This window comes from Propithecus coquereli, unplaced genomic scaffold (assembly GCF_000956105.1).
Source record: "Propithecus coquereli isolate 6110/MARCELLA unplaced genomic scaffold, Pcoq_1.0 Scaffold155, whole genome shotgun sequence".
Taxonomy (NCBI): domain Eukaryota; kingdom Metazoa; phylum Chordata; class Mammalia; order Primates; family Indriidae; genus Propithecus; species Propithecus coquereli.
In genome coordinates, this window is record NW_012139969.1 from 1,677,739 (window position 1) to 1,689,819 (window position 12,081).

A 12,081-nucleotide genomic window follows, 5' to 3' on the forward strand; every position below is an offset into this window, starting at 1 on the left:
AAACACATGTTTTATAAAATTTTATTATTTTCCTTCAAACAAGGGGATGGAAGTGGATTCTCTTTAGCTCACCGTGCACCTGGATGTTTTCCTGATTGTCCTGTCATATTTTAAGACTGAATAAGCCAATTTCACGTTACCAGTTGGCTGTGAGCACAAGCCACCTGTGACATATCTTAATCCCAACTCATTACCAGTATTGGCCTGCTGGCCTGGCTGGCCGTGGGGGTGTGTGTGTCCTGTTCTTCTCTCCCCACTCTGGGGAGAGCCTCCCAAGGGTCATCCCCAGCTCAGGGATGCAGCCGGAGAAGGGGTGGGAGCTGGCTGGGGCCAGGCCCAGCGGGGACCTTGCCTCTGCAGCAAGGGCCAGCTCTGTATGCCCAGGGTCAGGGCTTCCAGGCAGTTCCTCTGGGTATTCGGTGTAGCCATGATAAGACCTGTGCCCACCCTATCAGGGAAGGAGGGACGTGGGTCTCTTGGGGTCTCCCTTTAATCTGGGTCTTGCAATTTTACAGAGATCCCAGCATTCCTGGCATGGGAACGTGCCTTCCCTGGTTTCCCCTGGCTTCCCAGGCCGACGAGGGCTTTCCCTTCTTTTATGGTGTTTTGATGAGTTCAGCTGGGATCTGGGAGGGGGAGAGTTCTGCACCAGCATAACAGGATGTTGCGTGGGACTCTTCCTCCTGCTCTGGAATTGCAGCTAACACCCAAAGCTGACTAGACTAGGAAGACACTGGGGGCCCTGCCTTCTGCATTCAGGTTGTCAGTGGGTGGTCCGCAGCTGGCACCATCTCCCTTCCCCTCTTCTCTCGCTAACCACCAGCTCCCATGGTCACTGAAAGAGGGGCAGGGCGTTGGGAGGGGTCATTTGCCATGCGGGTGTGCAGGGTTTGTGGTAGGGGCTGCTGCTCCCCTCTTCGTGGGAGATGGGGTGGGGTGGGGCATTTTTCTCCCTGAAGCCATAAGGAAACTTCTTAGAAGGAGAGACAGGCATGTCACCCCCCAGGTGGTGTCTGCTTAGTCTGTGGACCCCGGAATGTACCTCTGAGCTGGGTAGGGGAAGAGGGAAGCAGGAGACGCTGGCGGGGTGGGGAGAGGGCGCTGAGTGAGGTGGCTGGGCTCAAGCCGACACCTGGGTGCCCCGCCCAGGGGCCTTCCTCTCTGGCTTTAGAGGATGCACAGTCCCTGGGTGAGAGAGCCCCTGGGGCGGCGGGGGTAGGGGAAGTAGCCAGAGAAGCAGTGACAACCGGCTCAGTAGAGGACAGTCGTGTGGGAGTTGCTTCCTGCCCCAGGTCTGCCTGGTTCTTTCTTCTCCCTGCAGACTGGTTTTGTCCCAGACAGAAAATATGGCCACTGACAGCTTCTGAGTGTGGTAACGTGGAGGCTCTGCCGTGAGAGAGAAGTGACCCTCCGTGGCCCCACGTCTGAAAAACCCAGAAGAGGGGCCTCCCTGTGTAAGCCGTGGGCAGTGATCCTGCCAGGAGGGAAGCCTCACGAAAGGCGGTAGGAGGTGAGCCCTGCGGAGGAACGGGATGTGCCACTCCAGGGGAAGGGGGTCAGACAGTTGCCACTGGTGTTCCCAGCAGGAATGTGACAGTCTGACGCTGCGGCCTTCTGCAAAGACGAGATTCCCACAGCCCCACCATCCCTCCACCGCCCAGATGCCGTGCTGGCCGCAGAGGCTCTGAGGAAACTCGGCCCCTCACCTCTCGTGAAGCCCACGGCAAGGGCGACAGCAACGACAACAGTAATAATGGCGGTTGGCATTTAACTGCGCACTTACTATGTGGCAGGCCCTGGGCTGTGCTCTACGTGAATTTTTATGTCACCCTCTCAGCAACCGTATCGTCCCCCGTTCTGCAGATGAGGATGCAGGGCACAGAGAGGCAGGAGCCCCGGGCGCCTGGCTCACCTTCTCCGCCACCAAGCTCTCCTGCCTCCAGGACTGAGGGCCTGCGCCTGGCCATTCCCAGAGCAGGTAGCAAAGTCTCCTGGCCCGGCAGGTAGTCCTGTCAGGGGGACTCACAGGTAGCACAGCCAGAGCCTGAGAAACCCCGTGCGGCCCGTGCCTTCGCAAGCCCGGCTGTGCCACCGCGAGGGCTCCCGAGGCTCCAGGCTCGCAGGAGCACCCGGGGAGGTGACTCTCCTGTGAGCAGCTTCTGTGGTCGTCAGTGACCACACAGCTGGATCTTCCATCCCGGTGGCTTTGGGACAGAACGGGCCCGGGTTCTCTTCTCCCGTCATTCCCCACCTCCCTTCCTCTCCTCCGTTTTTTCCCTCTTCCCCGGAATCCGCGCGGGCTCTGGCCGGGGCCGGATGTGGGCGCAGGCAGCACTGCGGCCAGCAGAGGGCGCCAAAGCCCCTCCTCACACGGGGCCCAGCGCAGGCTGGGGGGACGGGCGGGGGTGGGGCAGGTGTCGGGGGCCAGGGCCAGGCGGGGCAGGGCTGCTTGTTCCCCGCGCATTCCCAGATTCCTCGGGCCTCAGCCCGTGGGCCTGTGTGCCTGCACTCACAAATGTGCAGGTGCCCGTGTGTGTGCGTGTGTGCGCGTGCGCCCGCGTGCGTGCACTGGTTACCCAGGAGGCACATCTGACAGCCCACAGTGTCAAAGAAAGGTCAGGGCATAGGGACAGATACTGTGTCTGTAACCACTGATTGTGTACATCTCAATAAAACCACTTTCTGGGGCAGGCATCATACTTCTAGTTTCTGTTCTACTGTGGGACAGGCAAGGAATGGCTTTCCATGAAGGGAGGGGAAAGAACAGTTATCCAGCCCTCCGCTCTGTGCCCAGCCTTGGCTACAAGCTTTACATCTATGATCCTGGTTAACCACACCAGCAGCCCTGTGAGCCAGGCACTATTAGCCCTATTGTGCAGATAAAAACAATGAGGCTCAGAGAGGTTAAGTAACTTGCCTGAGGTCACACAGCTAGGAAGCGGTGAAGATTTGAATCCTGGTCTCTCCGATTTCATAGTCTATGGCTGTTTCACACTCTAAAGCTGCCCTCTGAAATCTGTGTTTTGCTCACATGCAGACCTCCCCAAAGATGGGCTTGAGAGCAGCTCAGTGAAGTTCCAGCAGCAGCAGTTTCTCCGTGGCTGGAACAGCTGAGCTGAGAAATTAATGTTGATGGACAGTTTGTGGCCGATTTCTAGGAGTCAAAGAATAAGGCACTATATTTAGCTGTTTGCTATGGGCTAGTTAGCTGGTAGAGAGTGAGGGCCCAGAATGAGGGGGTGGGGAGAGAGAAAGAGAGAGAGAGAGATGCCCGGTTGTCCCCTGCCTAGCTTGGGGTCCTTGCCCTCAGAGTTGGGTCCCTGTGGCCAGCTTTGCATGGAACAGCGGCTGGTGGGGCCTCTTTATGAAGTTAAGACCTGGCCACACCACCAGGCTGGTGGGACAGAGAACAAGGGCATGCAGAAGGGAATCTTCCAGGCCTCTCCACACACATGGCATTGGTTGGTGAGTCACTCTAAGCTTGCAGGGGCTGGGGCTCTGCACACCAACACTTGGCACAGCTGGGACCCAAGGAACAGATGCTCAGCGCTGCACACACACCCTCAATGGGGTAGGGGTCAGGTCTGTCCCTGTGATTTACTTGCCCTCAGTTTCCCCCCCTCATGGGCTGAGACATCCCTCTTCTTCCTCACAAGGGGGAACTGGGGCACTTGCTCCAGGTGGACTTGGGCGTGGTTTTCCCAAACAAGCCGCCTCCCAGGGGGCCAGAGAGGCAGGACGCTGCCTCCTCCTCCTCCCATGGAGGTCTGTGACTGCCCCGGCTGGCCTTCCTCTTCAGTCTACTGTGTCCCTCCACGTGTGACCAGTGGAGCTGGTCCTCATCCTTCTTCTCAAACTGCCACCATCCACTCCCCTCCAAATTTCGCCCACTCGAAGACATCAGGGAGCAAGGTCAAGTTTACTGACAGTTTGGGTGGGAAAATCCAGAAGATGGTCTGGCAGCCACAGTGAGACTTGAAATCCTCCTCCATCGTTTCTCTGCAGCCTGTCCCCAGCCTTCTCCTGCTTAGGCCGCCCGCCTCCCCAGCCCCTCCTGTCCCGTATTTGTTTGCCCAGCTCCTTCAGGGTGGGCAGCACGAAGGGCCACCAGGGACCAGGACTCAGCTTCCTGGAGAATTATAAATTTACAGCAACAAAACTTTTCTATATTTAGAAGTAGCACAACAAATTTTCTGGGACTGTGAGTGGGGGCAGCTTAGACCAACAGAAAGGCCACCACACTGGAGCCCAGGAGAGGTGCCTAGGGCCACCCCATCCATGTTGCTGGTGACCAGGAGCCAGTCACTTTCCCTGCTGACACCTGAGTTCGCCTGATGTTCAGGCAGGTGCTCTTTTTTCCGGACCGCACTCCCTTGGGAGGGAGGCACGAGGATCCCTGGGACAGAGGCCACATCTGTCTCGGCACTATGCTGCCAGTCGACTCCCCCAGTCCCCCAAGCCAAATGAGTCTGCCCCGCCCCTTGAGGGTGGCTCACAGCTGGGACTTGGGCAAATGCTGTAAACCCACAAACTCGCTCAGGGTTTTACACAGCTGGGCACCATAGATTGGTGGGGGTGCGGGAGGTGAGTAAAGGCAGTGGTGGCTCTCTGAAAAAAAAAAAAACCCTTGGTCTGTAGCAGTTGCCAATTTCTGCGGTGTAAACACTCCCATCACGGCCAATTTCAGGCTACTAACATGATGCCACTGAATGCAGAATTAGGAAAAGATGTGGAAATTTGATTGTTTCCTGAGCCCGTGCAAGCTGACTTCTGCCCCCACTGGGCGGGGTGGGGGGGCCTGGATCCGGGGGCCCTAACCTAGAGGATGTGCTGGATTCAGCCGGGTAGAACCACCAAGCAGACGGCTAGATCTGCACATCCCTTTCACAGGTTGCTTTAAGAAGGGAGAATAAAAACTCAAGGGAGCATTATGAGGGAATTTCTTTCAGAAACAATCAAATCACTTAGTAATTTCATTGCCTAAATGTTTTTTACCTAATTTGAAATTGCCCGTCATGTGAGTAATTGGGCAATGTATTATTGAATTACTGAGGGATTTAATGCCTACACGGAAGAAGCAATCAAACATTCACATCTTCAAGTAGCTGACTGACACCTAAGGAGGTCGTCACATGATGGCTGGGGGCGGGCATGGGAGACCTTGCCGGGTGGTGGGGACTCCGAGCCTCTCTTGCGAGCTGCCCCGCGCACCATGAGCCCCAGCACTGTAGCCGCCGCTAGGCCTCGGCCGTCTCCCTCCAGCCCTCTCCTGCTGCCGCTGTCCTTGCTCATCCCTCTCCAGTTTGCGCTTTTGTCACTGCACTCCTTTTCTGCCTTGGCTCCCTCCACCGTCTTCTCTTCCCGGTTCCCAGCTGTCTTTCCCTCTGTTTCTGCCTCTGCCTCCCTCGCTCCCTCCCTCTCTGCTTGTTTTGCCTGTGTCTGCTTCCTCTCTCCACGTCTCTCTCTTTTCTGTCCTCGTCTCTTCCTTGCCGTCTCTCTCCGTTTCTCTCGGAGTCTCTCTTTTCTACACACACGTGCACCCCGACCTTGTCCTCCGGGCCCACGAGCTCCTCCCTGCCCCGGCTTCCACCCCACGCAGCTGCACTCCAGCCCCTGGCTCCTGTCCACGTCCACCCTGGCCCCCTGCTGCCCAGTCCACACCCCCTCCCCCAAGTCAATTTCGTCCTGCGTCTCAAGGGAAATGCAGAGCTGGGACCTGTGCTGCGACCCCCGCAGGCACACTCGGATTTCATTACACCTGGCAGCCACAGGCTGTGGGGGCGGGGGGGATGAGGACAGGCTGTTGGCGGCTCTTTGGAGAAAACCGAACCCCTGATTTGTAGCACCTGCCAATTTCCACGGTGTAAACACTCTCACCATAGCTGATTTCTGACCATCCGCAGGATGTCACTGAACGCAGAATGGAAAGAGATGTACAAGTTTGGTTCTTTTGAGCCAGTGCAGCTGACTTCAGCACACCACTGGGCAAGGGGAAGGGGCTTCCCACCTGTCTGTGGGGGCTGGGGAGGCCGCCCACGGGGCTGGCCACAGAGCAGCACATCGTAGCCCACGGGGCTCGACTTCGGGCCGGCACCTCACTCCAACTTGGTTAGTTCTTCCTTGCAGCTGACTTCACGGCAATGCTCGCCCTAGGGTGGGGCAGGAGCCCAAACTGACCTCCACACTCAGAAGGAAGGCTTCCTAGGTGCAACACCTGGCTGGGTCACAGAGCAGAGGTGCAGAGGACGGGGACGGCATTCCAGGTGGGGGATGAGTGGGCGGGTGCGTGATGATGAGCAACTGCTTTGCCAGGGTACAAAGTTTGAGGCTGGAAAAGGGGAGAGATGGTGTCCCAGAGGCGGGTAGGAGCCAGGGTTGTTGAGGGCCCTGAATACCGAGTGAAGGGGCAGGGTCTTCCCTTGCAGGCAATGGGGAGGGCGACATGATCTGGTATGTTGCCTTAGTTTGGTTTTCCCCCCGAATGGGCCTTTCTACAAGGATTTGGGTGGAGTCATGTATTTGGGAGATGGTCCCAGGCAGCACGTGAGCAGCAGGGAAGTGAGACGGGGGCAACTCGGGCCCACCAACTCCCGTCCCCCTCAAGGGTCACTCCTGGGGTGTCAATCCCCCTGGCACTCCAGTCAAACTCTTGCGTGGACCAAGCTTGGTTTAAGGCCAAAGAAAGCCCTGATAAGAAGACCTGGGACGCTGGTGGCCACAGGTGCCAGGACAGGGAGCAGACGAGAGCCCCATGGTGGGGACTGGGTGTGTGCTTTGGACTGGGCGGCATAGTGGTTGTTGGTGGCTTTGGGAGGGCAGTTCCCATGGGCTAAAGGAGAGTGAGTTCCGGGAAGAATGAGAGAGCAAGAAACACGGCGACTGTCGAGCACTCTGAAAGGCACGGACAACGGGAGACTGTCGGAGGGAACCCGGGACCGGGGAGAAGGTGGGCTGGGGGCTGGCTGTGGAGCCGCTTCAAGCTGGGGAGGCAAGCAGAGGGCCCTGCATGAGCGGCAGCTGCCAGACTGGGATTGATGGAAGCACAGAGGGGCCTCCCCAGGGCGCTCCAGCCCGCACTGACACAGATGGAGCAGCCAGGGCACGCCGCGGACCCCGCACTCCCCTCCCTCGTCCTCCTTGGGAATTGCGGATGGGCTCTGCGTGCCCCAGTTCTGCAAGCATTTATTTGACTGATCGGAAGCAGACAAGGCCTCCGCTCTCCAGGGGAGCAGACCGCATGCTAGGCATCACGGGGCGGGGAGGGGGGATGAGAAAAATCTAAGCACACAGCATGGGGAGATGCAGGCGTGCAGCAACAGATACATGCAGCAGGCTTGGGGTGTGCACCAGGGGAGCCCCCAGCGAGCGCGGAGCAGGCCAGAGAGGAGGCAGCTGTTCTGTCTGCCGGGAGGAGGACTTCTTGGAGCAGCCAAGCCTTGAAAGGCGACATACATTGAGAGGCGGAGAAAAGAGGGGACAGGCATTTCTGGATCCAAAGGCTTCCAGCCTGCTTAAGCCTTCCCGATAGCTGAATATTCCACACCCTCAGGACAAGGGGGTCACTGACCCCAGAGGCGGCCTTCCATGGCCGGACGCCTCCTGCTGGCCTGTGACAAGTCAGGCTGCCCTTGCTCGGGAGGTGCCAACAGGAGGATGCTTGGCAGGAAGTGAGGAGGGCCACAGCAGACACCTAGCTGCATTCCTAGGGTTAGGTCCTTGGTTGGTGGGCTGAATTCCCCCCGCCCCGATAGCCACATCCTGATTTCCGGAAGCCGTGAATGGCAAGCGGAACTTTGCTGACGTGAGTAGGTTAGGGGTCTTTGGACGGGGAAATTATCCTGGATATTTGGGCGAGCCCTGAGTGTAATCCCCAGCTTCTAAGAGGAAGCCGAGAGGGCCAAAGGAGCAAGTAGGAGATATGACGATGGAAGCGAAAGTTGGGGTGACGTGAGAAAGGGGCCACTGGCCAGCAACGCCAGAAACTAGAACAGGTGAGGAGACAGACCTCTCTGAGAGCCCCGCAGGAACCAGCCCTGCTCCCACCTTGACTTAAGCCCCGTGAAACCGAATTCAGACTTCGGGCCTCCAGAACTGTCAGGGAACGAAATGTGAGTGGTTTTAAGCCACCATGTTTGTAGTAATTTTTTAGCACAGCCAGAGGAACTAGCACGCCTGTGAAGCAGGAATTCGAGTGGGGAGTGCTCTTGGGGGCTTCTTGGGGAGCGAGGAGCAGGGCTGGGCACAGGGGCAGCTGCACCGCTGTGTGGTTGCAGTGACTCCCTGGGGAGTTGCCCCGGATTGTCACCCAGGTGCCCACACAGTCATCGGACGGGGCTCCTGTGCAGGGGATGTGGCCTTTGGCACAGAGCAGTTCATGGGGAGGGACTCGGCTGTGAGCCCTCAGCAGGCCAGGTGGTCCTGAAGGGGCCTGGTGGCACAGCTCTGCATCTCTCTGGGCCTCTTCCTTTGGCCTACAGGCCTGGTACTTTGGCAACTTTCTAACATCCCAGACTTCCCAATGATGTGTCCACGTCTGTCCCTGAGCAAGAAATTGGGGTTTTAGTCTCAGTTTCTATACACGTTATTAAGTGCTTTACAAACACTGCTGTCTTTAGTCCTGGGAATAGCACTAGCTATTATCCCCATTTTACAGATGAGCACACTGATACTCAGAAAGCTTAAACGAATGGCCAAGGTCGGGCCAGGACTCTCTCTCGGTCTGCCTGGTGCTTTTCACTGCCCTGTGACTTGGCCTCCCATCCTCCACTGTCACTTATTAGCTGTGTCAGCTTGAGCAGGTCACTTAGCTTCTTTTGGTCTCCATTTTTTGTTTGTTTGTTTTTCCAGCAGAATCTTCCATGGCTGAAGACCTCCATGTTTTTGTTTTTTAAATGGCAGTCCCTGTCCTGCGTCTCTCCTAAGCTGTGCTCACTTGGCTCTGGGAGAGACCAGATGTATGCCAGCTTTGTACCTGGGCCTGTGACCCCACTGCTGTGACTCCCTGGGCCCAGCAAGTTCACCCCTGCATGTCTCCCCTCACCCAGGCCCCTGACTGCTCTGGTGCCTTGGTCCAGGCGAGAAGGAGGAAGAGGAAGGATAGGGTCCCCTCTGAAGTTCTCATCTCCACCGGCTGTGGTTTTCAGATTTGACTTGTCTCCTGCGACCGGTTTGCCTCCGCGCTGGGAAGTGCGCAGGACTGCTGTGACAGCCACACGGCCATGCTCTGGGTCTCGGCCAAGGGGAGGTGAGCACTGACATCCATCCCGTGCTGGACACTTTTTGCTTGGCCCAAAGGCACCATCTGCCAAGGGGCTCATCTGCCCAGAGGGGACAGCCTTGTTTAATCCTCACAGAAGCCCTGCGTGGGTTCTCAGTGGTCCGGCAATGACGTGGTGGCTTAGCAGGAGCCCCCAGAACCTAGCATCCAGAGCACGGGAGGGGCAGCGACGGGCGTGTGGAGGCAGGAAGCAAACCCACTGCCAGCTCACAGTCATCGCATCCCAGAGGCCACCGATCCTGCGAATCCCTCCATGAGAGCTGCCCAGGCCCCCCTCCCCGAAGACACGCAGAGGGAGCCCCAGGACGCCAAGGCTGCCCCCCTCAAGGCCCTGGGCCCACTTTTCTGTGCAGACCTCTGGCACAGGGGCCCCCACCCCAGGCCGAGCTCTCTGGGGCCAACCACAGAAAGGCCCCAGGGCTCTGCGTTCCTGCCTAGGTTTCTAACCACCCCAGAGTGGTTACTTCCTCACTCATTTCTCCCCTCCCAGTCCTTTCCGTACAGGTCTCCGGCCAGTGCGCCACCAGTCCTGACTCCCCTGCGTTCCTTCCCAGGCTCAGAGACTCCCATGGCTCCACCTCGTCCAGACCTGGCACTTAGCGCCTACACACACGCACCCCGCCTTCTCTCCCCGAACCCCTCTGGCTCCCTGTCATCTCTTCCCCCCACATCCCACCTCCAGACCTTTGCCCAGACTGCTGCCTTCCTGTACCGCCTTCCTTACCCTCCTTTCCTCTATCTACACATGAACTTCCCTTTCAGGCTGCATGAAGGCCCTCCCCTCGTGCAGCGCAGAAGAGCATCCCTGGCGTCAGGCAGGGCGTGGGCCAGGGCAAGGCGCTCTGGGAGTGCAGACTGGGGCCCGGAATGGCCCTGAAGCCTGGATGTGAAGAGGGCACCCCATGTACCCTCTGCAGGGACTGCACCCTCTGGCAGCTTCCTGTGAGCTGAGAGCCCTGGGGGAGGAACTGATGGCCCATCCGGCTATGAGCCAGTGCCCGGAGCACCAGTGCCCAGGACAGCCCTAGCTGGAAGAGTCAAGGGTGGCCTCTCAGGTGAAGACCCCTCAGCCACAGCTGGGTCAGGGTGCCCGGGAGACACGTCGGCCTGTAAGGCAGACCATCCACAGACACTTACTGAGCACCAGGTACCAGGGGATAACAAGTGAAGTGACTGTCCAATACCAGAGCCACTAGCCACACAGGGCTACTGAGCATTTGAAATGTGACTCGTCCCAGTTAAGACTTAGTAACCCCCCAAAAAGAATGTAAAAATCTCACTAGTAATTTTATACTGGTTACATGTTGAAACAATATTATTGGGTTAATATTGAGTTAAATGCACTTTTTCACCTATTTCTTTTTACTTCTTTAATGTGGCTATCAAGATATTTTAAAATACATTTGTGGTTCACATTCTATTGCACATTGCTGGTCTTGAGTGTAGAAAGACATAGGAGAGGGCTTTGGATGGTTTTTCATAGAGAAACAGGCAATGGTTAGAAATTGGCTGGAGGAAACAGGAGGCTCCGATTCCAGCCCCGCGCTGAGCCCTGACCGTGGCCAGTGACCAGCAGGAGCGCTGGCCCATGACCGTTTGGAGGCGGCTATCACAGCTGCTCCCTGTGGGCACGGGCTGGTGGGGCAGTGCCTCTGAGCAGAGCCCCAGGTGGGGAGAGCGGCAGCTCCCTGGGTGACCCTGTGCAGGGTGTGCGGGGATGGGGACCAGTGAGCCGAGGAGGCGGAAGGGCAGATCCTCTCCAGCCGGCCTCACTTCCATTCCGAGAGATGACTCATCCGAGGTCCCTGCTCTCTGGCCATCACCTGGGGTTTAGGACGATGATTACCTCTCGCAGGGAATCACACTGGACCACAGAGAGAGAGAGAGAGAGAGAGAGAGAAAGAGAGAGAGAGAGAGAGAGAGAGAGAGAGAGAGAGAGTGAGAGAGTGTGTGTTGGGGGCGGGATTCCTCTCTAAACAACATGTGGGCATGTCTTCACCGCCCCTGTCCACAGGGCTGCCGAGAGAGATGCCTCCAGGGGAACCAAGATGGCCCCTGGCCCCAGGCTTCTTTCCTAGCAAATGTGCAGCCAGAGTGGAGGGCTAGGACCTCTGAGAGCCATGAACAACGACACATTTCTTCTCCCTGTCCCCCTTCCAGCCCCCAAAGCTGCTCTGGCGCACGCGGTTAGACTGCCTCCCTGCCCGTCTCCGCCCCGCCAGGACACAGCACTTGCCGAGCGCGTCTCGCGCCCTGGCCAGGGAGCCTCCTCCCGGCGCAGCCGCGCCTGCGCACGGAGTCCTGCGCGAGCCGAGGAGGCGCGCCCTCTGCAGGATGTCGCGTGCAAACGCAGGTTCCGCAGACAGCAGGTAGGGGGCTCTCCCGGAAGCTGCACCTGTGGCCGTGCGGCCGCGGTCCCGGAGCAGTCCTTTCTGCCGTGTCGACGCCTCGGGTTAGGGAAAAAGTGACAATTCTGAACCTGACTCCTGCAGTGTCTTCCCAGCAGCTACCAGTTCTTTGAGTTGAAGTGTGCTGGGCTAAACACATCACAGACATAGCCATATCACAACCTGTGAGGTAGGTCTTTTTATTTCTGATTTATGGGTGAGAAAACAGAAGCTCAAAGAGGTCAAGCATATTGTGCAGCGTCACACGACTATTTCATGGCGTCTAACCAGTTCACACCGCAGGGCTGGACTTTTGGGAGGGAAAAAGAGCTGTGAGGACAGGGTCCGGCAGACAGCTCCGGTGACCTCATTGCAGCGGCAACACAAGGTGAGGGAGATGGAGAAGTGGAGAGATCC